Source organism: Phaenicophaeus curvirostris, chromosome 9, assembly GCF_032191515.1.
Source record: "Phaenicophaeus curvirostris isolate KB17595 chromosome 9, BPBGC_Pcur_1.0, whole genome shotgun sequence".
NCBI classification, from domain to species: domain Eukaryota; kingdom Metazoa; phylum Chordata; class Aves; order Cuculiformes; family Cuculidae; genus Phaenicophaeus; species Phaenicophaeus curvirostris.
The window spans coordinates 31,105,227-31,128,137 of NC_091400.1; the positions used below are offsets into that span (position 1 = coordinate 31,105,227).

At 38.1% G+C, this 22,911-nt stretch overlaps 1 long non-coding RNA gene across 1 annotated transcript in view; it reads left to right on the forward strand.

Annotated features, from left to right (window-relative positions):
* The window catches only part of LOC138724024 (uncharacterized), a 31,477-nt gene extending 12,238 nt beyond the window's left edge, over positions 1-19,239 (forward strand). The window contains exon 3 of the long non-coding RNA XR_011337965.1: positions 19,106-19,239. This is a non-coding gene — a long non-coding RNA (uncharacterized lncRNA). The remainder of the gene's footprint in view (positions 1-19,105) is intronic.
* The last annotated feature ends 3,672 nt before the right edge of the window (positions 19,240-22,911 follow it).

The following is a 22,911-nucleotide window of genomic DNA, read 5'->3' on the forward strand; positions in this document are numbered from 1 at the left end:
TCTCATCCTGTCCCCTGTCACTTGGGAGAAGAGGCCAGCACCCTCCTCTCTACAACCTCCTTTCAGGTAGTTATAGAGAGCAATGAGGTCACCCCTCAGCCTCCTCTTCTCCAGGCTAAACAACCCCAGCTCTCTCAGCCGTTCCTCATAAGGCCTGTTCACCCGGTTCTCTTGCATGTGCTTCATGATAGCACTCAAGATCACCTGCTCCATGACTTTCCCTGGCACTGAGGTCAGACTGACAGGCCTGTAGTTCCCTGGGTCTTCCCTGTGACCCTTCTTGTAGATTCAATTAATAGAAAACTATATCAAAACTTTCTTAGAAAAATATGTATTTTACATGTTTGAGAGGCTATCTGTATGATTAAATACATTTTTACACATGTTTTATCTGGATTATAAATGCAGATGTTTTAGTGTTTTGATCCATTGGAATTTTAACAAACCCAGGAACTGAGGAGAAGAGTGAATTAAGGATGTGTAGAATCTTAGTAGATTTCGTCATCTTTCCATTTCATTTCCTTGTACAGAAAGACCAGTTTTGTTTTATTTCCTGTAATGTTCTGTTCCACTCTCTACACACAATAAGTAGAAACCTTACTCTGTCTTAGGCTTGACTATTTCAGTTCCTAGACCATTACTGGTTGTCGGAATGATTTTAGGCTTTTTAGCTTCATTTCATCTTAAAATCATTACATAATATCTGTTGTTTAGGGGACAAATATCTGGCCCTCCTGCTAGAGCAAATGACACCCACTAGGTGTCTTCAGGAAACTGAAGAAATTAGGATATTTATTTCTGGTTTTAATTTGCACAAATTATCATGATGTTATTTTAGGAAAACTGGTGTTTTGCCCACTTCAGTGATAAAACAGACAAGAGGACAAGGAATACTTTTTGTTTTGTATTGAATACCTTCATTATGTATCGTAACTCTGTTCCTTCCAAAATTCTATATTTAATCCCTTCTATTGTAGTTTTTCTTGAAGATATGAAATGTGATGGCTGCTGAATTTTGAAGCTATCTCTATGACAGAGAACTCTGTGTCCTGCTGAAATTCTGCTGAATAATAGAGACCAATATTATAATTAAACCATCCTTATAATAATTATTTTCAATTACGTGCTAAATAGACTAAGAAACATGACTCATTATCAGTTACTCTTGGATAATTCAACTACCTCGTCACTGAAAGTGTCCAAATATCTTTTCTCTATATCGCACCTCAAAAAGAAGAATGGAGCCATGAATTTCTTGTGACCAATGACACCATTTGCTATTAACCATATTTGTAAATAACAGCCTCACTAAAATTTAGGATTAGCTTCCATAAGGTCATAGAACTGTTGCAGGGGGAATCTTAATAAGTGTATAACTGTGGGTCTGGAAAACAATGAGATGAGGAACTTGCTAATGTGTTTGAATGGATGTGCCCTAGAGTATTTAAATAGGCGTTTATGAGCAAAGAGAATCAGAAGAAATATATTATGTGGCTTTTCTGGCAGTGTTCATTTGCATTGCAGAAAGCGTGCACTGGTGTCAGCATGAGAAAGCTGATAAGCTGCAATGCAAAGATCAGAAACACTAAAAAAATGAACTGCATTGGGCACTTGTCATCCGTTTGTACAGTGACTGTTCAAGATATGATTTACATGTCCTGCTCTCTGCATTGATTTGTTAGGAGGAAAGTTATAATCATGAAGAACCAACAGTTCCTGTTCACTGAAAATTAATCAAGTAAAATCTTGATCACTTAAGTGAGCAACAGCTTTTCTTAATATCGGAAACAATGAAGAATACAGGTTTTAAACAGTTTTACTGTTTTAAATTAATAACTTCACATCTGCTTAAAAAGATAACACTGTCCTGAATAAAGCATGACTTTCTAGCTTTGTATAATGACTCTTTTTCAGATGATATTACAGAGAGCCATAGAATATGAGATGAACCTTAATTAATATTCTTTCAATTACAATATATTTCACTGTCAAATTCTTCTAATATTCATGAACTAGTGAGGAGCTGGTTATAAATCTAATGACTAGGAAACTAAAAGAATATGAGAGTGCAACTCCATCCCCTCCTAGAGAAGAGAACTATTTAATTCTTACCTTCCATGCATTATTCAAATCTTTGCTTTTAAAAGTAGAGGCAGTCCTCCAAATTCTGCAATCACTTATATGCAGAAAATACATAACTATTAAAATTTCATTGAAAGTTCATTTCAATTTTGTTCAAATTTCTTGATGGGAAATGTAGCCTTGTGTGGATTACATTCTGGGGCAGTATAGAGCTTGGTTTTTTTTCTGATTTCTGTTGAAAGTAACTATAATGATTCTGTGTTATAGCAGCTTTAGTGATGGTGTTTTTCAGGCTCTTTCTGAAGGAAAGGTTCAGGTTACCAATATTGCCACTGGCAAGAGCAGGTGAGTTGGTGATACTGGGTTGTGGCATTCGCTATCAGATAAGACTCTTGTTTAAACCCTAAAAAAAGTCATAAAAGCAATAGAAGTAGTTTTTACCAATCACGTTGGAAGGGATCAGTGCCAAATGTTCTCCCTTTTGAGGTGTACACCTTAAAGTTTAGCTTCTGTGTGTGTGTGTGTAACCTGTTGACCTCCATTCATGATCTGTTAGCAATCATCTCTGGCCCTAGTAGCTTGTGGTTGATTGTAGTGGAGCCCAAACAGGCCACGCTTGGCCCCGAAGTACCTGATGGATTGCTGGGTTTGAGATATAGTCAAAGAAAGCCTTGCTTTAGACTTTGGACAGGATGAAATAAAAAAAAATTTTCTCAGAAAATTTCCACAATGACTTAGCAAGACATAAATTTGATTTTTACTACTTTTTTTTCCCCTATCCAAGGCCAGCTGCATTTAGGCAATGGAGCTGGCTCCATACAGCCCATATTCAGGATATTGACCTCAGACCATGCGGGGTGTCCTTAGAAACCTGGTGCTTGTGGCTGGCTCCTTGTCATCATCACAGCCAGCCCCTACTGGGTGCAGTCCTTCTTTTTGGATAGCTCACAGAGTAAAAGCCGTTTCCATGGAATGGATGCTCACACATAAAAATGCTTTCAGATTCATGCATTTGAGATAAAAAGCACATTTAATAAAAGTTAGCAAGGCAAACTACTATATATACAGGTTTTGTAATTAGAAAGCAGCTTTCCTTTGCTATGGCATTTGAGATATAAGATAGGACAGTGCAGTCATAAAAAGAATAACTGTTCAAAATAAGCTGCATTGTGAGTGAAAAATAATAATTTTAGCAATAAATAAATTACAAGTCATGTCCATAGTTCCTGTAGTTTAGAAATAACAGCTGACAAAAGAAATAAAATCTCGATAGTAAAGTGTGAAAGAAACCACTTTTCTGTTGACCTGCTCTAAAAGTCATTAACTAGCAATGTGCTGACAGTACAGGAGAAATAACTTCACAGAAACTTTTATTAGTTTTCTTCCTGAGTTTCAAGTAATATCAGAGCCAGTTTAGGAATTTAATATGAGAATTATATAGCATATCCTTAATTATTTCATATTGCATCATTTCAGTGGATTTTGTTGACTAATTCACAAAATATAAACCTCACCAATCATTTTAAACATTAGGTGGCAGTCACTTTAATAATGAAAAGTAATCCTACTTGGTAGTAATTTAAGATCAAACCGTTTCCCATGCACTGGAAGCAATGGGATTTGTTTATATTATTCATAGATACTATAGTCTGAATTCCTTCCTTACTTTCAAATTTACCTAAATAACCTGTTCTTAGAACTACTACTTCCAAAACCCACTTTCTCAGCAGAGATTACCTAACCTTATGATTAAATCAGCACCGTCTACTGAAGTGTGGACTGGTGGACAGCAGAACCTACTCCAAGTGGACAGTGATTTGCATTGATGGAGCTGAAGTGGTGCCACAATGTGGAATTTAATTCATTACCTATACCTACATATATAGCTTTTTAATTGGCACATTTTACCAATGTCCACTTATAAAGAAGTCAAGAAACAGTAAAACCCACTGCTATTTATTTATAGTGTTTTGGGACAACCCTATAATAACTGGACCATGAGTGACTGATGCTACATCATCTCAAGGAGATATACACAAGACAGGAAATTCCCTTCTCTCTGGCCAATTTAAAATGACACAGTCTGTGCATTACCTAGACTAAATCATATTTTTTTTATCAAGAAGAGAATATTTTTCAGCAAAGAAAACACTGAACTCCTCAAATCAATTTTATCTAGGTTTGTTTTTAATAAAAATGTCTGTAATCCTTTTTCAGGATTGAAGTACACTTGTACTTGAGCACTTGGGGGCTCAGACCTTCATTGTTTAGTGTGTTGCAACTTTCATAAATTAGCAATGATGGATTTTGAGTAAAAGTCTCGTGTAATTTATTACTATTTTGTGTGTTACAGTTATTGAAGGACACAGTCACATTAATTCTACCCCTTCCAAAGAAAGACAATATTAAATTTGACAAGATTTAAGTCCAGGACATGACTAGACAATAACACTTGATCTTGTCTAGGCTCCCTTTCCCATAAAAGACCGGACCAGATGGTCTTTTGAGGTCCTTTCCAACACTGGCTGTTCTATGGTCCTGTGAAGATCATTGTGTGCCCTGTGTTTCTGCTACATCAGTTGTCTGCTCAGAGCTGCTCTTAAAAAGGCAATCCAAATGAAAAAAAACCCTAGTAAAACAAAACCTGAAAAGAGTGAGTACTCAAATCAAGAAAGTACTCCAATATTTTTAAAGAAATACCTGGGTATAAAAGTGCCTGCCGCAATGGCACACCAGTTGTCAAAAATGAAATAATCCTGTTAAACTCAGCAGGCAGTGCAAACCCAACCCCATGAGTAATGTTCCTGCAGAAGATGGTGATGCTGACAGATAGTGCCAAGGGAGGTGTGTTGGAGCTGGGGTCCAAGACCAAGCTGCTCAAAAAAGTTCTCTCTACTTTTTGCAATGTTTTTTACTTAATGCTCATGGTCATGCAAGCTTTAAGAAGGAGGAAAAAATAAATCGGGACATAGAAAATAATATCTGATATGGCTTTTTTCAACCGTGGTCCCATCAACATTCAGTGCTGATTGACCTCATAGCAATGGTTCCCTGTAGACTTCTCAAAGCTGAAGGAATCCAGGATTTGTCAGATTTACTTCATTTGAGGTTCTCAGGACTTAGTTGACAGGTGAATGCATCAAGGTGATGCCCCTGCGTTCCCAAGTGGTAAGGACACCACAGGTTCTCTCCAGAGCCCTTGTATTTCAGTTGTGTTTCCCCATCAGTTTAAAATAATCCAGATTTCCTGATTTTTAGTTTTTATTTTATTTTTTAAAAACTTTATTTTTCCAACTTAGAGAGATGAACTAAAAAATTGCTTTCCTAGGGGAATGAGATAAAATACCTCTCTTTTGTATGCTTAAAGTGAATTCTTATGTCATCATAATTTCTGCTGCAACAAGCATATTTTCCTGTTTTTTTGGGACTTATAATTTTTATTTAATAATGTGGTTAAGATTATTATGCCAGTTAACAATACAGAAAAATAGTTTGCTTAAGTAAGTAAAATCCTTTAATGTTTTTCTAATATTTAAAAAAAAAGTAATATAAAAAGATGTTTACAGTGTTGCTATTTATTTAATTTAAATATAACAATGGGGTTTAAAGTGTTATAATTATTTCAGATGTCTTCCCCCTCTGATAGAGATTTGATTCTTTTCCTATTTGAATTCACTAACTTGCAGGAAATCTTAGAGCTTTTATTGAAGATATGATAATTTAGTTTCTACAAAGCTAACTGAATTAGCTGTTAAACATTCCCTGCAGCTTTTATAATCTACAAAGCTGGGCATTCAGTGAATAAAAGCACTTAGGAAAAGGTAGAACTTTTTGCAAGAGACATTTCTTTAATTTGTTTTAATGTGTGAAAGTCATCGCTGAATGCACCACACACTACAAGGATGTCAGCGATGATATTATGTTCTTCCTCCAGTATATTGTAAATTAAGCCTCTGAAATCCACTGGCTCTCTATGACACAGGTATCAGTGTTTTGTAATTGCAGTACAAATTGCTTTCCAAGGAGATCGTGTTAAGCTCTTGATTTCTTCTGTGACATTCCTGAACAGGTGAAGTACTTTATACTTATCATTAAAACCCAGTGATCTATACAAATCACTTCCCAATGTGGTGCTCATCCTGTTAGGTTGAGACAGATAACGGGTGCATCCCAGATGAGCTTCAGCTTGCATCTGGGTGACAGATAAGAAATTTCATTGGACAGGTTTCCGCTGTGATAGACAGAAGTAATATCTCTGGCAGCAGGAGGACTCTAGCACTTCAGTCTCTATAATGTGAACACTTTTGGAGTAAACAGTTTTTATGCACAAGGAGATTTATGGAACATCTCAGAAAGTACTCCACCATGCATGCTCCCACATGGAGTTAAGGTCTCAGGTGCATGCAGAAAGCCACTGTAGATTAGCTGATGCTTAAACACCTACCCAGAAATGTAAATGTGACCTAGAATTGCTTGGCTGAACCTTTAGGGAGGGAAGCTAATTGATTCAAAATCAGAGTTTTCATAGGGAAAGTTCTGTATTGGTAAAATTGTCCACCTGTATTTGGCAGAGGAGGGGAGAGAGAGGAGGGCAGCTCCAATAACTCCCCAGGTGAAGCTGCTTTTCAGCATCACTTATCTGGAAAGTTAAGATTGTAAATTGTTCTGATTGGCCCAGCCATGGTCTTTTTTTGCATTTTCTTTGATATATGGCAGTAGAAAACAGTGAAATAAAGGCAATAAGCAGCATGGGAAAATGTAATCCACCTCTACTCTCATTAGGTGCTTTTCACCTTTTATACCCATAATTGAGCTCTAAATACTGAGAAGACAAAACAAAACAAGAAGCTTAATCTGCCAGGCTTCCTGATGCCTTACTTGTTGTGTGTGTTCAGCTGAAGGCAGCAGACATCTGTGGTTTTGGGGAAGTCCTGAGTATTGGTGGCAGTCTTGTCCATGGCACATAGATAACTCCTGTGCACTCAGCAAAAGTTGGTATTTTCACCTAGAAAATAAGCTAAGTGTAATAAAAATGAAGTGCCTCCTTTTCCTGACACACTGGCCAGTATATTAATATCTAAATGTTGAAGCAGTGCTGGTAGGGGATATTTCTTTAAGTCTGAAGAGTTAAAACTTTAAAAGTGAATTCAAGATAATTAATGAAAGTTCTATTCCACAGGTTGTTGCTCCATTTGAAGTTAAAGCAATATGAGGCATTGTGTTCTTATGGGTAAACACATAACCCAAAAAGGACAAACCATTAGGAACTGGAAAAACAACCCAGCCACTATAAGATGTTTGTTGTTTCTCCTCCAGGTAGGGAAATTAATTGTGGTTTTGTCTTGCAAAAAAACATTTTGTGCCCATGTCATCAGTAGAGGCTTTAGTAAAATGTCAAGGAGCAAGAATTCAAGCCTTCCTGACTCAGGGCTCAGTTTTTAGGGCTTCCCAAAAGGAAGGTGCCTGTGCACCAGGGCAGCAGGTGGAATTGCTCAAGAAAAATACTTCTTTGTATTTGCATCATAGTTCCTAGGTATGTAAGAGGGTTTCTATGCAGTCATGATGTTTCCTCATATAATCAAATATTAGATAAAATAGCTCAGTTGTTAAAGAAGGTAGTTACTGGGGTCTCTTGTTCCTTTAAATTTTAGGTTTTTGAACTTTAGGCATTTAATCTTTTACTTTGTCAGGAGTGTGGTTGTTCTTATATAATGAAGTAGAAAATAGCAAAAATTGTCTCTGCTAATAATGATGATATTTTTTCTGTTTCTCTCTGCATGTAAAATGACTGCACAATTAAATGCAACATAGGCAGGAAACAGAACTAGCTTTGCAGTTGATCTAGTTGTAAAATAAAGTGCTTTTAGAAAACACAGGTTGCCATGGGTAAAATGTTTTGGTTTCATTTCCTTTTTCTATAACAGGCATAAGAGAGGACTTGAGCACAGACACTGCTAGGAAATGAATCTGTGGACAAGGTGCCAGTGCTGATGACAAATGCCATTATGCCAAACCAGCACTGCACTGCAGCTTGCAAGGTCATGAAGAGTTGCAATTTGGTACTTAGATGACACTCCAGATCATGTTGCTACGAGGGAATTCAGGTCAGTACTATCTGATTTATTGCTGAAATACCTTGCTCCACTATAGAGGACCTAAACATTCTTTTATATGGATGCAGTGACTGGTTGAGAAATGTTATTACAAGATATGCACTTTTTTTCCTCCCTACTATGTGATAAATTCTTTCAAAATGCTTTACACACTCAGAAATGTTTTCTATACTCAGGAAAAAAATCAACAGGGATCACTGAAAGGAGGATATTAGGCAGGGATGACTTAAGGCAAAACCTGCCATCAGCATTGTGCCCAGCAGCGCAGACTGTCAGTGCTCCTGGGCAGGCGGGGACAGAGATCTAGGGACAGGGACGCCAGGTGAAAAACCTTTAATAAAGTGTAATTAAAACTTGTAGGAGAATAAGGAAAGAGAGCCAGTGTGCTTGTTATTTACTGTTTATACTGTATTAAAATCTTAGTGGTAACTCGGAGTTTATAGGGAAGGGTTGATGTTGTCCTTGACAGGATACAGTTTATATTTCCAAAGTTATATCAAGAAGGGTTTTAACAGAAAAACTATATTAGACTAAGAGTTGTTCCTGCACTAAAAAGAATCAAAAAATCAAAATGGTTTGGTTTGGAAGGGACCTTTAAGATCATCCAGTTCCAACCCCCTGCCATGGGCAGGGACACCTCCCACTGAATTAGGCTGCCCAAAGTCCATCCAACCTGGCCTCAAACACCTCCAGGGACTGGACAGCCACAGCTTCCCTGGGAAACCTGGGCCAGTGTCTCACCACCCTCATCATAAAGAATTTATTCCTAATGTCTTATAAAAATTTTCCCCATTCCAATTTAAAGACTTTCCCCTTGTCCATGCCTTTGTAGAAAGTCCCTCCCCAGCTTTCCTGTAGCACCTTTCAGTACTGGGAGGCCGCTCTAAGGTCTCCTGGGAGCCTTCTCTTCTCGAGGCTGAACAACCCCAACTCTCTCAGCCTGACCTCATGGCAGAAGTGCTCCAGCCCTCAGATCATCTTCATGGCCAAAAAGAGAAAAACAGGGTTTGATGTTTGGATACAAGACATCTGACATTGTGGTTTCATAGCTGGACATGTTAGCTGCTGAAACTAACCTCCTAAAAGTGTAAGATACCAACCCTATCTTTCACTGTGTGTTTTAGGACTACTTGCTGTACGCAGTAATGATGATGGAAAACTATAAACAGTTACTTACTAAAAAGTTCAGAAACTAATGGGCACAGCTTTTTTGATTCAACTTTTTAAGATACAATGGAGACAACAGGAGGCCAGGTTGAAAGCTCCTTCTGTCTCCTCCTCACGGAGGAGCATGAAGCAGGAGGTTGTGGGTTTAACAAGACTTATTCCTCACATCCTGGGGGCAGATGAGAAACAGACTTTTACTTTCTCTCAAAAATGATCTTAGAAACAGAATAAATCAAACAAATAGATGAGTGCAGTTCCTGTGCCTTCTGAAGTACTTTTTGTACATTGCCAAACTCACCTCCTAACATTTTTCTGATGGAAGGATGAAGGAGGAATAGAGAGAAAAAAAAAATCTTGTTGAGAACAGACAGCTTGTATGAAGAGCATGGGAAATCCAACATTCCTCTTCGTGGTTCCCCTAAAAAAGAAAAAAAGAAAACAATGCACGTTCTGAAATGACAATCCTAAGTACTGTCTCACAACGCAGAGAAAATAATGGAGTTTGATGTGTGTTATCTAAGGGAGGAGGTTCTGTGCAGCAGTATTTTGACTGCCCCTGCTTCACTTGTCTCCTACAAGCTGTGGTGTTTGACTGGGGTTGTAAGCAAGTGGAGAGTCCTAGATGCCATGGTTTTACACACGAGCAAGTAAAATATCATTTTCCTACATAAATAAAATTATAGCTATAAATTACTCATATTCTACATTCCGGTATTTTTATGAATTCAAAAGATATGAAAGTACATAACATGTCTCTCAGAAGACTTTTTAGAATATTTATGAAAACAATTCATAACATTAAATCCCATTAGTTCTAGATTAGCACTTGACATTTGTCAGGCTAATAACTTGCTAGAGGGGACACCCTGATTTTCAATAATGCTTAATGGGTTTTCTTCCTGATATCTATTTGGCAGTGTTATTCTTATTCTTACTTATACAAATGGCACTGATCTGACAGGACTGCATTTTTATCTGGAATGTAAACTTTAATCTGTACTTTTCTGCTAGCTATGTATATGCACATGTGCATTTGGCATACCCAGCTAAACCACTGCTCACATTTTTTGTGTGCTTAACCATCAGCTTAAACATGACAATTCACACCCATTAATAACAGCAAAATCATATTTTTTTTATGCCAATGCCGGTAAATTTTTTACATAGTTACATGCATTTTTGGAAGGAAGTTTGTCTTGGTTTGATTAATACATCACAATTGTTTATGAACCGTGTCTGTTTGGCTGTCACACTCTATACCAGAGACAATATTTATAGAGGTTTCTTAAGATACTTATTTAACTTTCCTGGTCAAACCAAATCCAGGATGTAAGAATAACTGTATCAAGCAGGTATGTTTATATCAAACATACCAAACTGTATAAAATACTAAGTTGGGTATGAGAATTTGAGAAAGGTATTTTTACCAAAGCCTGTCACACACCTGTGTCTTCACCCTGCAAGTTCCTGATTGCACTGGTTGCATAGTATCTGATGATTGGGAAGCAACACTTAATAAGAGTGTCCTTATTAGACACTTAAATCCTGTTATCCTAGCTCTGTAGAGTTTCTCCCTTATTATAATCTCTACTTTTACCTTCTGATTCTTACTTATCTACCTAGGCTAAGTCTGCGGACAGGAAGCTCCAGTTATACATGACTTACACATACTTTCATAAATTCTCATTCATAGAAACATAGAATTATATTATTTACTGAAAAAAAGCATGTTTTCACCTGGGAGCTCGTTGTTTATATATGCAATTGTGCTGACTTTGGCTATGAAGTTAAACAAATGCATCTAAATTGCCACAAAAGGGCTGGAAACCATAAATGTGGGTAGTAGTAAGCCAAAGCTCTGTGAAAACAGTGAAAGATGTGCCTCTGTTTACAAACTGTGGTATAAGCACTTTGATCTCTAACTTAAAATCAGCTCTGAAATCCAGAACTGAGTGCATTCTCAAGGAGAAAGATGTCTGCTTGATGCCTTGGCTGCATTCCCCTTCAGGTGACAGGAAGATGAAATAGGTTTAAAGTGTCTGATCTACCATACATGCAAACTAAGATTATTTTGGTACCTATCCATATAGCTATGCCCTAAAAGTTGATGAGTTTGTAGCACATGATTAAATAGAAAACTAAACTGGCATAAATTTTGTTCAGTGTAAGGCAATCCACTCTGAACATGGTCTACTGAATCTTTCCCACCCATAACACTTTGCCTGTGGCTTTAAAACGTTATCATCTAAGCAAAATACCAGCTTAGTTAGCAACAAAACCTGAGCCTAAAAATTTGTGTTAATCCTGGAGATCCCATGTGACCTCTTTGAGTGTGAATGGGGTGCCAGAGATCCCTGCTGCTACAGTTGCTCAGAGTCAGTTTGACAAATTGGTCACAGCATCAGGCACTTGTGGTAGAAATGTGTGTTTATTACAGAGAACATAGAAGTGTTATTTTTCTTGAAGAATCAAAAAAGAAATAGTGTCTTATCTCACACTTCTGCAGCCTACTTTGGGTCAGGGCTTAGCTCAAAAACTCTTTTCTGGAGATTTTCCTGTGATTCCATTAGTCTTCTCCTTTTTTTTTTTTCCCCCCTGTTTCCAACTTCAAAACAGGCAGCCTGCATACATGCTTTCTACACCTTTGCTTTTGTTGGATAAATGTATTTGTGTTTAGACTGGAGCATACAATCAATGACATGATCTTCCTCCCTAATGGAGCACAATGAATTAAGCCAACTAGTTTAAGGGTAAGATGGTGGTAATTTCAGTGAGTATGAAGTTCTTCAATAGACTAGAAGAAAGGCTACATAAGTACAAAGAGAATAAATTGGTGTAGATAAATTTAAATGAAAAAGAGCAGCCTTTATGCAAAATAATCATTGTGTACATCATAAATGGTTTCTTTTTTACATAGCGTCTACCACTAAAAATCCACTGCTAGTTGTAAGAACATTTTAAAGGCTATTAAAACTTATAGCTGTGATATACACTCGTAAGAGTAAAAAAATACAGGAATCATTTATAGTGCTTATTATAATTTCTGGAATAATCCATTCAGGTCTCTGGAAGGTATTTCTTTTTTGGGCTGCTTTTATTGGAAAAGTGTTCCCTGGAGCCCTTTGTGAGATAATGATCTGGCATCTTGTTAAACAGGGAGGTTGTAGAAGTTGCATGAGAGGAGTCTGTGTACTTCACATGTTTGCTTTCCTGCTTCAGAAGGTGCTACTGTATCCCAGATCTGGAAAACATGAGGAGTATCTATAGTGGAACATAAAGAGCATGAAATAAGTAGGGTAATCTATAGCATAGTCACTCGTTTCCCATTGGGCTGTTAATGGAGCACATCTCACCCTCTGCATAGCAGATGTTAATGACTGATCCGTGGAGAAGCAGCTTTGTCTTCAAGTGAAAACACTGCTTAAGGAGGTGATCTGGTGAGAAATCACTCTAGAGCTTCCAATAAATTTGCTGTTTATTTCCCTCATCATTGTCGCAGTTATTGTCATCTCTTTCATATGCATTTTATTCCAAATACTCATACCCACAAACAGCTAATATCTAGGTGGGAGTGCTGTGACTCCATAGGATCTCCATCTGTGGTTCAAACTGCTTGGAGAGGTCCAGCAAAATGGGAATGAGGTTAGAGTTAATTAATGCCATCAGACAATGAGACAAAGGGCAGTTTGAGCTAAATATTGCCCTCTTTGTGTTTGGGAGACCCCAGGATCATGGCAAGGAAATGAGGAGGACTGAAGATGTCATTATCTGGAGCACATCATGCTTGCTGGCTTAGCATGAAGCTTTTGAAGAATTTTCTATGTGCCTTCATTATACGGTCACTAGCTTAGGAGTCTTCTAATATTTTCTTACATATTCTTCATAATAAAAAGGCACATTATTTGGTTCCAGTACTATACAAAATCAGCAGTATCTCAGGAAAAACATCTAAGGGTCATTGCAGCTAGATTGATAAATATTATATGACTACTGAATGTTCAGTAGCTGTAATTAAAGCAAACGAGAATCTTGCAATTAGCCATAGGGAGAGGGGAATAATAAAAAGTAAAGCCACTGAAATTATTTATTGCAGATGTTTAGACCCTGATGTCCAGAGACTCTCATATTTTAATGTGTGTGCACTAACTAGCTGTTTCGGGTTTGGCTGTCATCTGCAAAATGTATCTCTTTTCTCTTTTTTTTTTTTTTGTGCATTTTCTTAGAGCTAATGAGGATTTCTCCAGACATTTTGGGGACTGTGTATGAACTACTGGTGGTATGGCCCACTCTTTATGCCACAGCTGAGCCCTGTTGCACCGTAGTAGTTTCTTATTAGAAATATTAAGCCCTTTCTGATTATTGCTAGAGTGTGTCTTTTTTTTCAGTTGGCGTGGGTTTTTTGACGCATCTGGAAAATATAGTGCATTTTGCTTATTGAAGAGAGTTGTTTGAACTGAAGTTGTTAAGTGTTTATCAAAACGTAGGAATGTGTATGTGACTCCCAGGGACTTACAAGAGCCCCAGGGCAGGAGCAGCTCTATAGTCTGAGAGGTCATTGCAGATGGCAGCAAGGATAGCCCACCAAAAGCCTGGTTGACTTGGCAAGAGATGAATAAGGTAAAAGAAAAGGACAACAAAGGTAGAATATCATTAATTGCTAGGAAATAGCAATTTGTTTCCTGAACTTATCCAAAAGCATTTTTCTTCCTTACTTTCTGATTAGTTTCTGATGGGTTACAGACCGGCCTGTAACTTTATTACTTCATTCCCTCATAAAGACATTAATTGACATTTAAGGATGTTTTATAGGTACTGCCTGATTTAGGACCCTTTCCACTTGAGAACTGAAAGGATTTTTAAGGAGTGTTTTCAGCCCATAATTTGGCTTATGCTCTGAAGAAGTTACCGGAATCTGTATGGAGCAGATCAAAAGGCTGCAGTTGTTTGCTGTTCATGATAAGTTTTATTAAAGAATTTAAGATAAGTGTGTGACATTCAGTTTAGTTGAGGCCAAAATGAAATCACAAGCCAATCTCTAAGGATTTATAAAAGTGCTAAGTTCTGAGAGGCTGGCTGAGCCCATTGGGCGATTAGAATGGGTAGGTGCCAAAGAAGGGGACAAAGGGTCTGTGCTACATGTCCTTGCTGATCTGTGAAGAACCTGACTTGGGCTTCTCTCATTCTTCTGCTTGCCACTCTGCTTTTGGAAATCACCCTCTTGAGCTACTGTGTTGTTTCTGATTTATTTATTTATTCATTTCTGTGACAGAGAGCAGCCATTCTGCTGTTCACCACTTGAACATTTGCTGTAGCCGTGGGTATCTCACAAACACAGGCTGCTGGTTGCAGAGCGCTCTGGGAAGGATTGCAAGGGTTTGATTTCTATCTCTGGAGTAAGAGCTTTCCATTGTGAAATAATAATGTGCATTGCTACCCATGACAGAAGCTTTGAGGATGTTGAACATTCCTGCCATCGTACAGGGCTAATTATACACTGTGTCAGAGAGGTGATCCTGCCCTGTCATGGATTTGAGGGGGGATTTGGGAGTTCTGGTGTGTGGAGGAAATCTGTGGGTGTCACAAGCATCATGCCCTGCAACAGACCAGCACAGGGACAGAACCAGCTTTGTAGCTTTGTCTGTTCTCATGCCCAGTAAGTGATTTCATCAGCAACTTGTGAATCTTGGTCTTACCCAGTAATTCTGCTTTTGAGCTGTTTGCAGTTCCAGCAATAATCCTGGTTGTTAATTCAGGGAATAGCTCTCTGAGCAGAGCAGTTTTTCTGGCATACATCTAATATTGTGCAAAGCAAACATATGCAGCCGCAACAGCTTCAGCAGCCTCTGCCAAACCCTCTTACAGGTGCGACAAAGCTTTGTCAGTGCTACCTGCGCTGCCTTTCAGCTAAATCTATATCCAGATAAGTACCTGCAAACCAGATCCCAAATCTCAAGTTAGACACAAACAGAAAATGAAGAACAGTATATGTTATTACTATCCTGAATTTTAATCTTCTCTAATAAGCATCACAATTCTGGTGATATGAATTGAGCTTTATGTTGATATTTAATACATCCATCTGCCGCAGTAGTCCAGAAGGACAATTAATTATGGATGTAGGCAAGAGATCTTGTTATGTATTGGAAAGATGCCATAGCAAACAAAGGGATGTTTTTTAGTCTCGAGATCCTGGCATCTGTAAGCTGAAAGGCCTTCATGTTTGTTAAGATATACAAGATTTCCATTGGTTCTTTTTTTCTCATCCAGTGCTCAAATCTCAGACTCACTGGGCAAATAGCACTGGTTCCAGAATTTTGGTATGGAATGAGATGATTTGCAAGAGTGAAAGCAGAGGAAGGAAATGTAAATCCGTACTGTCATACCACCAGCAGGCTGGACCAAAAAGTACTGATCAAAACTACTTTCAATTGTTGGGTTTTTTTAATTAAATAAACCTAGGTTTTTTTCAAAATGAAAACATTAGATTGAGTTTAGACACAATGCAATATTTATTCTTTCCCTTAAATTTCACATCTACACTGATACTATCACAGAAATTCACAGTTTTTTTTCATCAAAATTCAAATTAATACTACGTGGTGAAAGGATGATGCTGAGAAAATCATAAGAATATTTTTAAAGAACAAATCTCCCATCTGCCTTTGATACCATATAGTTAAGTGGTTTACTTTCCCAAACTTTTCTTCATTACTAACCACCTTATGCTATCTATCTATCTATCTATCCATCTATCCATCTATCCATATTGACTACATGAATTACTCATTTATATTTTTTCAGGCTTTCACCAACACATGATAATTTAATACTATAGTTTTGTTATTATTAGAATTAGTTAACCTTGGTCTTGATCAATATAGAAACCAATTTCACCAAACACCTCAAATATTCTGACAAAAATGCCACAGTTGCATTTTCCTTTCTCAGAACCTTCTAAGGTACTAATGATTGAATTGCATCAAGCCAACTACTTAAGCTTATATTTCACATCCTTGCATTTTTGAAAAGCTAAAATATGTCTTAATAGGATTGCAAGGAACCTTTGCAACAAAAAGACGCATGCATTGTATGGGAAATATCAATTACTGAGGCAAACCAGAAATTCCCTCATGAGGAAGTGCTCGGTTGTGGCTGAATTGAGTTCCTGTCCCTTGAAGTCCCTCTTCTCTGGCAATGGGAGACAACACACTGAAGGGCAAAGGGATCACCGAGTAACCACTCTCATAGGGCAATATTGCTACTAATAATTATAAAAATCTGAGAAAAATAATACAATTAAAATGCTGGCATTGACTGTGGGCTAAGTGAGAAGGTGTTGCACAGCAGGTGAGCCTAGGCTAACATGCATGATTCATTCCTATTCAAAGAATTCTATTGTATTTCAAGAAATTCCTCCTCAAATGCACTAGCTGGAAACGTTTAAGTGACTAAACTGTATTAAATCACACTTTGGTTTTGTTCTGGTGCTTGGATTGGGTTTGGTTTTTTTTTTTAATCCTTTTTTTCCCCTTTTGCAATTAAGTTTCTATTAAATGGAAAAGGAAAGTGTTGTGTATAAAATTAAAATAAAGTAGAAAGTCAAGGGTCGCATCAATTTGTTTACCATATTGCAGGAGCATTTAGAAATTGCCCTTGTGCTATGGATATCCAGATATTGTCTTATTTGTTGTAGTTCATAACAATTTGATGATGAGAAAAAAATTATAATTTGGTTTTACAAGAAGCTTTTACTGTGCCTATTTGTATGCTTTCTTCATCTGGAGGAGGAAAGTGTTGCAAAATCTGGTAGATATCTCTGAATATCTAATAATGGAAGGTACTTTTTGGACTTGATTGCTGGATGTACATGAATTTTTCCTATCAAGCAATAGGTCACGTCGCAATAGATCAGGCTGCCCAAGGCCCCATGCAACCTGGCCTTGAACACCTCCAGGGATGGGGCAGCCACAGCTTCCCTGGGCAAAATATCAGGCAGCTTAGGAACCTGAATTGACTTTCAATGATGCTTTGTAACTCAGCTTTGAAATTGAGTCTTAGGTTCCTGTATCACCTCTATGGTTTTGAAAGGATCATCTTCGACTGCTATCACATTTTGTAGAATTTGCAGTCTGGATGGGAGAATTTGCAGAGAAAATGAGATGCCAGTAACATGAAAATTAAGGAAATGAACTGTAGAGAAATGTCAAGTGAATTATTTCAGAAATTTCTTCCATTTCACTGTGTCTTATCTAAAAATTTGTATCAAATGGAATCATTAAGTATTTATATTATCTTAACTTTCATCTGACAAGAAGCAGATCAGCTTACACTAGCAAATTTAGTATATAGGAAAGTGGAATTTGAAAAAAAAATGTACATAAAAATCACCGCAGAAAACATGCCAAGAGCCTTTTTTACAAATTCTGCTCTGAGATTTATAATCAGATGTGTTAATAATTGACCCAAGAATGCTTTCTGCTTGGAGATGGTACAGTCTAGGGTGTGGGGGTGAGGCTCCTGTTTCTTCAGGACTGCAGTTTACCCTCTAGCAGGGGTTGCTTTTGACTCATGCCTTGTAGATATCTGTATGGTCCTCTAGTAACCACAAAACCTTCAACTTCTACTGCAGACATAGAAATCAGGTTTTTTTGAATGCTGACTTTGGAGGTATGCAGGGGATGGGTCCCAAATTACAATCATGATTAAGGTAGCAGCACCCTTCTTCCAGAGTAGCAAAAATGCTCTGTATTTTAAAGCAGCAGCACATCCCTCTGTCTTTGGGCTCTCCAGGAGTGCAGCAGTGAAGGTTTCTCCCAGTGTGGGAGATGTGATGCTTGTCATATCTTGCCTGTCTCCCAGGCAATGGCAATTATAAGTCCTCCTCACATTTTCTTTAAAAACGTAGAGCACCACTTATTTAAAGCAAAAGTACTACTAAACAAATATATGTTGTAGAGAGAAGATGCAGCTTTCCTGGGCATATATCATAACCCCCTACTTTTATTCAAGGCCTTGCAGGTCCCACCCAAGTTCGACGTAAGCTGGGTTTATTCCTTTTTGAACAGATCATGACTACCTCTTTATGCAGTTTTCCTTCTTTATATGGCAACTTCTTGAAGTGGAACAACTGTATATATGAATATGTGAAGCAGTGATTTACATTAATTACCTCCTAAGTGAGTGATTTCTCCAGAAACCCCCACAGTGCAATGTACATAGATGCATACAGCATTCACAGCAAAGACACCCTGCTCTTTGAAGATTTCATGCTTCCTGTGCCACAGTTAGATTTGTCATGTTGAAGGGTATCAGCCTTCAGGGGCTGCTACACTGGAAAGAGAACAACATATGTTAGAAATGCAAACACGTGTCATTACATCTATTAAGGGGACTCTTGGTGAAAAACACATGTAGGAGGAGTCTTTCATACACTATGAGCTTGATCACCTTTATGCATTGTAGGTGAAAATGTGAAAGCAACTCTTTGTTGGTTAGTACTGAGATGATAGAAATTAGTAAACAACAAAAAGCTTATTGATTTCCAGAGCCATAATATAATTCATAATTTTATCTTGGATTTTAAAGGACAAGCAAAAGGAAATTTAATGTCATCTGGGCATCTAAGAGATGGAAATCTTAAGCAGTAAAAAGTCTCAGTTTTATTGAATGTGTTGTATGAATGCACTAACACAGATATTTAAAGATGGAAAATAATTGATCCTATGCCTTTCTGAGTTTTGAAGATGGACATCTGTCTTGGAAGTATTAGTTGCTTTTGGATAAAAAGAACCATCTCCCAGGACTGCCCAGATAAGAGGCACGGGTGGCTACCTGCCACAGCACTTGTGTCTCTCATTATCTGATCTGTCTACCACAACCTTTGGAGTAGTATCATTATTATTTCACCTTTGGCACAATGCTGCAAATGCCTGCCACGCTGCTAAACCTTACACACCAATAACATACGTTGTCTCTTCATTACATTTGGCATATTGCGTGTTTCTTATTTTCCGTCAGTAATAGGCAAAGGAGGTGCTCCATTTTTTCTCACCTCACAGTACAGGCAACAGGTCATGGACTGGTTTTCAGCTGGGATTCCCACTGAAGGCATTCCTAGATGTTGCATGTAGCCATAATGTGCCCTTCAGTAGGAGGAGGTAGCATGGCCATGCTGGTTGACTATTCTGGGACTCAGGAGAGGCAGACGGGGGTCAGGTATGGTGCCAATATCTTCGGGCTGTGCAGAGACAAGGTTTGGGCCCCACAGGAGTTAATGAAACAGAGAGCAGCAACCAGAGAGTGCTTGTCAGGAAGAAACATGTGTCAAATGAAACTCATTTCCTTCTGCAGAAAAGTGAGAGACCTTGAGGTCTGAGGAGCAAAGGAAGAGGTCATGGGCTTTGCCTTAGTGGTTTGTTAGAAACTCTCTGCAGAGCAGAGAACTCAAATATCACCTCTTCCATCACCAAACATAAGCTGTCCTTGATTGTTTTTGTCCTAGCAAATGGATGCTACTCTTTGGTGATGAGCAAACTAGAAAATACTTCGGTTTTCTTTTCGAGCACAAGGGTATCATTCTGCTTGTTTATAAATTCAGAAAGATAATATTCATTGAATAACCTTGATATATCTATCCATCCCACTAATGGGATTAAACAATTCCTATGTTTACTATTGTTCCTGTCATATTTAAGCCCCCAAAGTCCTTTCTCTTCTATAGTAATGTTACTGCTTCCAGGGATGAATTTTCCCTTGATGTCACTAACCATACAGTCTCTTTGTGCTTTATAGTCTGCTTGGAAAGGTGATTGGCACCACACCTGAGAATAAGCGTGGGGTCCCTTCACCTTGCTGCTACCACCGCTCGTGAGTGTCAAAGCTTGCTGCTGCCTCTGCTCTACAGACAAGATGCTAAAATATTCTTTGCAGGGACTTTCCCTTTGATATTTGGTATGTATATACATGGATTCATAGGCAGATTCTAGTGCGCGTAGTGGATGATAGTGAATACTATATTTAGTCTTTAAGTGCACTGTTCTGTATTTATAATATCTTTTTTTTTTAAGGTAAAGACAATATTTACGGTGTGGGGGAAGCAGGAGGGATGACACAGAGAGGACAAGACAAAAATAGAACTTGTGAAAACATAAAAATTAAGATTTTTAGTATCATTTTGAAATTCTGGATAATTAGAGGGGGGAAAATGTCAGTCATGTTATTGTGACCCTTGTATATTAAATCCTTAAACCTTAAAGATTCAAGGTTATGGAATCACAGAGCTCTGAAGTAGATTTTTAGACATGTTTCTTTGTTTGACAAATCCATCTATGTGTGGATATCCCTCCTGGCTGGATATGGCAAGTCAAAAAACAAATTGAAGAAGAATATCATCACCCTTCCTTCTCCATATCCATTTATGTTCCACACATTCAAGGCCTGGAGGACTGAAGCTCTTTTGGCACTCATTTACTTAGACATAGAGGAGTTATTTGCCGAGGGATAGAATAGTCCCGAGGGAAGCCTCTCCTGTGGAAAGTGAATCTGTTTTGAATACCTCTATCACAAAATGCCCACCAGACAGATGTAAAAACTAGTTTACATCTATTTTCCTTGGAAACAGGCTCTGGCTTGACAATTGAATATTACCATGTATTCTTTCCATTCCATTGACATCTCTGGATCCGCACATTTTTATATTTACTCTGTCCAAGCTTGCTGTGCATAACTAAATGTATTCTTTGTAACTATGACTATGTCTGAACAGAGTAATGTGGCTTCATCATGGAAAGTAAATAAAAAGCAGATGCAGAGCTTGTAGATGAAAATTACTGTCATGGTAATCCAGAATAGGAAGTAATGTCTGGCTAAACAGAATTAAATCATTTAGCTTTTGCTTAAGGTGAAAAACTAGGAAAAAACCCCCCATAAACTATCGAACAAACAAGAGGGAACAGGCCTAAGAAAGAATAAAAAAAAATCCCTCTAACAATGCCAGATACAAAGAGATACAATTTTCAGACTTTGACTGAAACCTACAGTGTCACAGTGTCCTTTGATATGAAACTCGATGCTGGTATTCTAAAACAAGCCCATCATCCTTTTAGTGCCACAGAAACAAATTTTTAATGTGGAGAAAAAAAAATTAATTTAAGCCATATTTATTTCAAGGAACTGCAAGATGCAGAAGATCTGAATTCAGAAGAGTAGGGAAGACAAGAATGAAGCAAACTCATAAATTCAGTCCCTTCCTGCCCTTTAAAGAGGCTGTACTAGAGGAGACTTCTTTTTGCAGAGATCCTCTTTTCTGTAGTCCTCTGTTATACAGAAGCTTTCAGTTGAGTCCAGATGCACATTGGTATTGGTGTGGATAGGACTCAAGCACTGCAGTCATCTGAGCCCATCTTTCCTTCCATGCTGAGTTAAAAGTGACTTTGCGTTCTTTGAGAAGTACGTTTGCAGGCAATAGCTACTAAAACTGTGAAAAAAAATTCTGCTTGAATTAAAAAGCAGAATTATTTGGCCTCCCTTTACTACTAATGGGTTTAGCAGTGGAGTGTGTTGTCATTGCATTACACCTGCTGAGATAGTGGTAAAAAAATGGCATCACTAACTGTCTACTAATAATTATGGAACATATTAACAGTTTGCAGTGGCTGATTTAATTGCTTCTTCCCTCAGCAAAAGAAATTTTACAGACTTCAGACTACTCTTATTTATGACACATTTAAAGCTTTTTCAGTAGCCTCAGCAGTGAATTATTGAACATGCGTGTAACATGTGAAAGTCCAATGTGCTAATGTCCATAATTGTGAAGTGTTATTGAGTATTTACACTATTGCTTTTGTTGCCACAGTTTATTTTCCCACTTGGACATTAAAATCTGAGCCTGGCTAAAATAATCTTTAAACGATAAAACTAAAGATAATTGCATTTAAAATGGGCTTTCAGTGTAATGAACTATAGTAACATCGTTTCCTTTTTTATTTGCATCTCTGTTTACTGAACAGGTCAGATGAGTTGGGCTGTGGTGAGGAAGACAGCCAGTTTTTCAGTTCTGCTGTTATCACCTAGACCATCACCAAACCTGGTGCTTTTGCCGGCAAAAAAAAAGGGAGATCAGGGAGGCCAGAAACGGGCTAAGGTGCCATCTAACATCTAGAATCTGGAACATCTAACAGTACAGGTGCTAAAATGGCTACTTTGTACTCAAAGCATTGCTGGGTGAAGCCCAGTGTATGGAAAACGAGCTTGCAAGAGGGAGGATGAGTCAAGATCCTCTTTGATGCCATTGAGAACGGTCTTGCAGAGAAGGACTTGGGGGAGCTGGTTGATGAGAAGCTCGACATGAGCCGGCTATGTGCGCTCGCAGCCCAGAAGGCCAAATGTGTCCTGGGCTGCATCAAAAGCAGTGTGGCCAGCAGGGCGAGGGAGGGGATTCTGCCCCTCCGTTCCTCTCCTATAAGACCTCACTTGGAGTTTTGTCCAGCTCTGGAATCCTCTACATAAGAAGGACATGGAGCTGTTGGAACAGGTCCAGAGGAGGCTACAA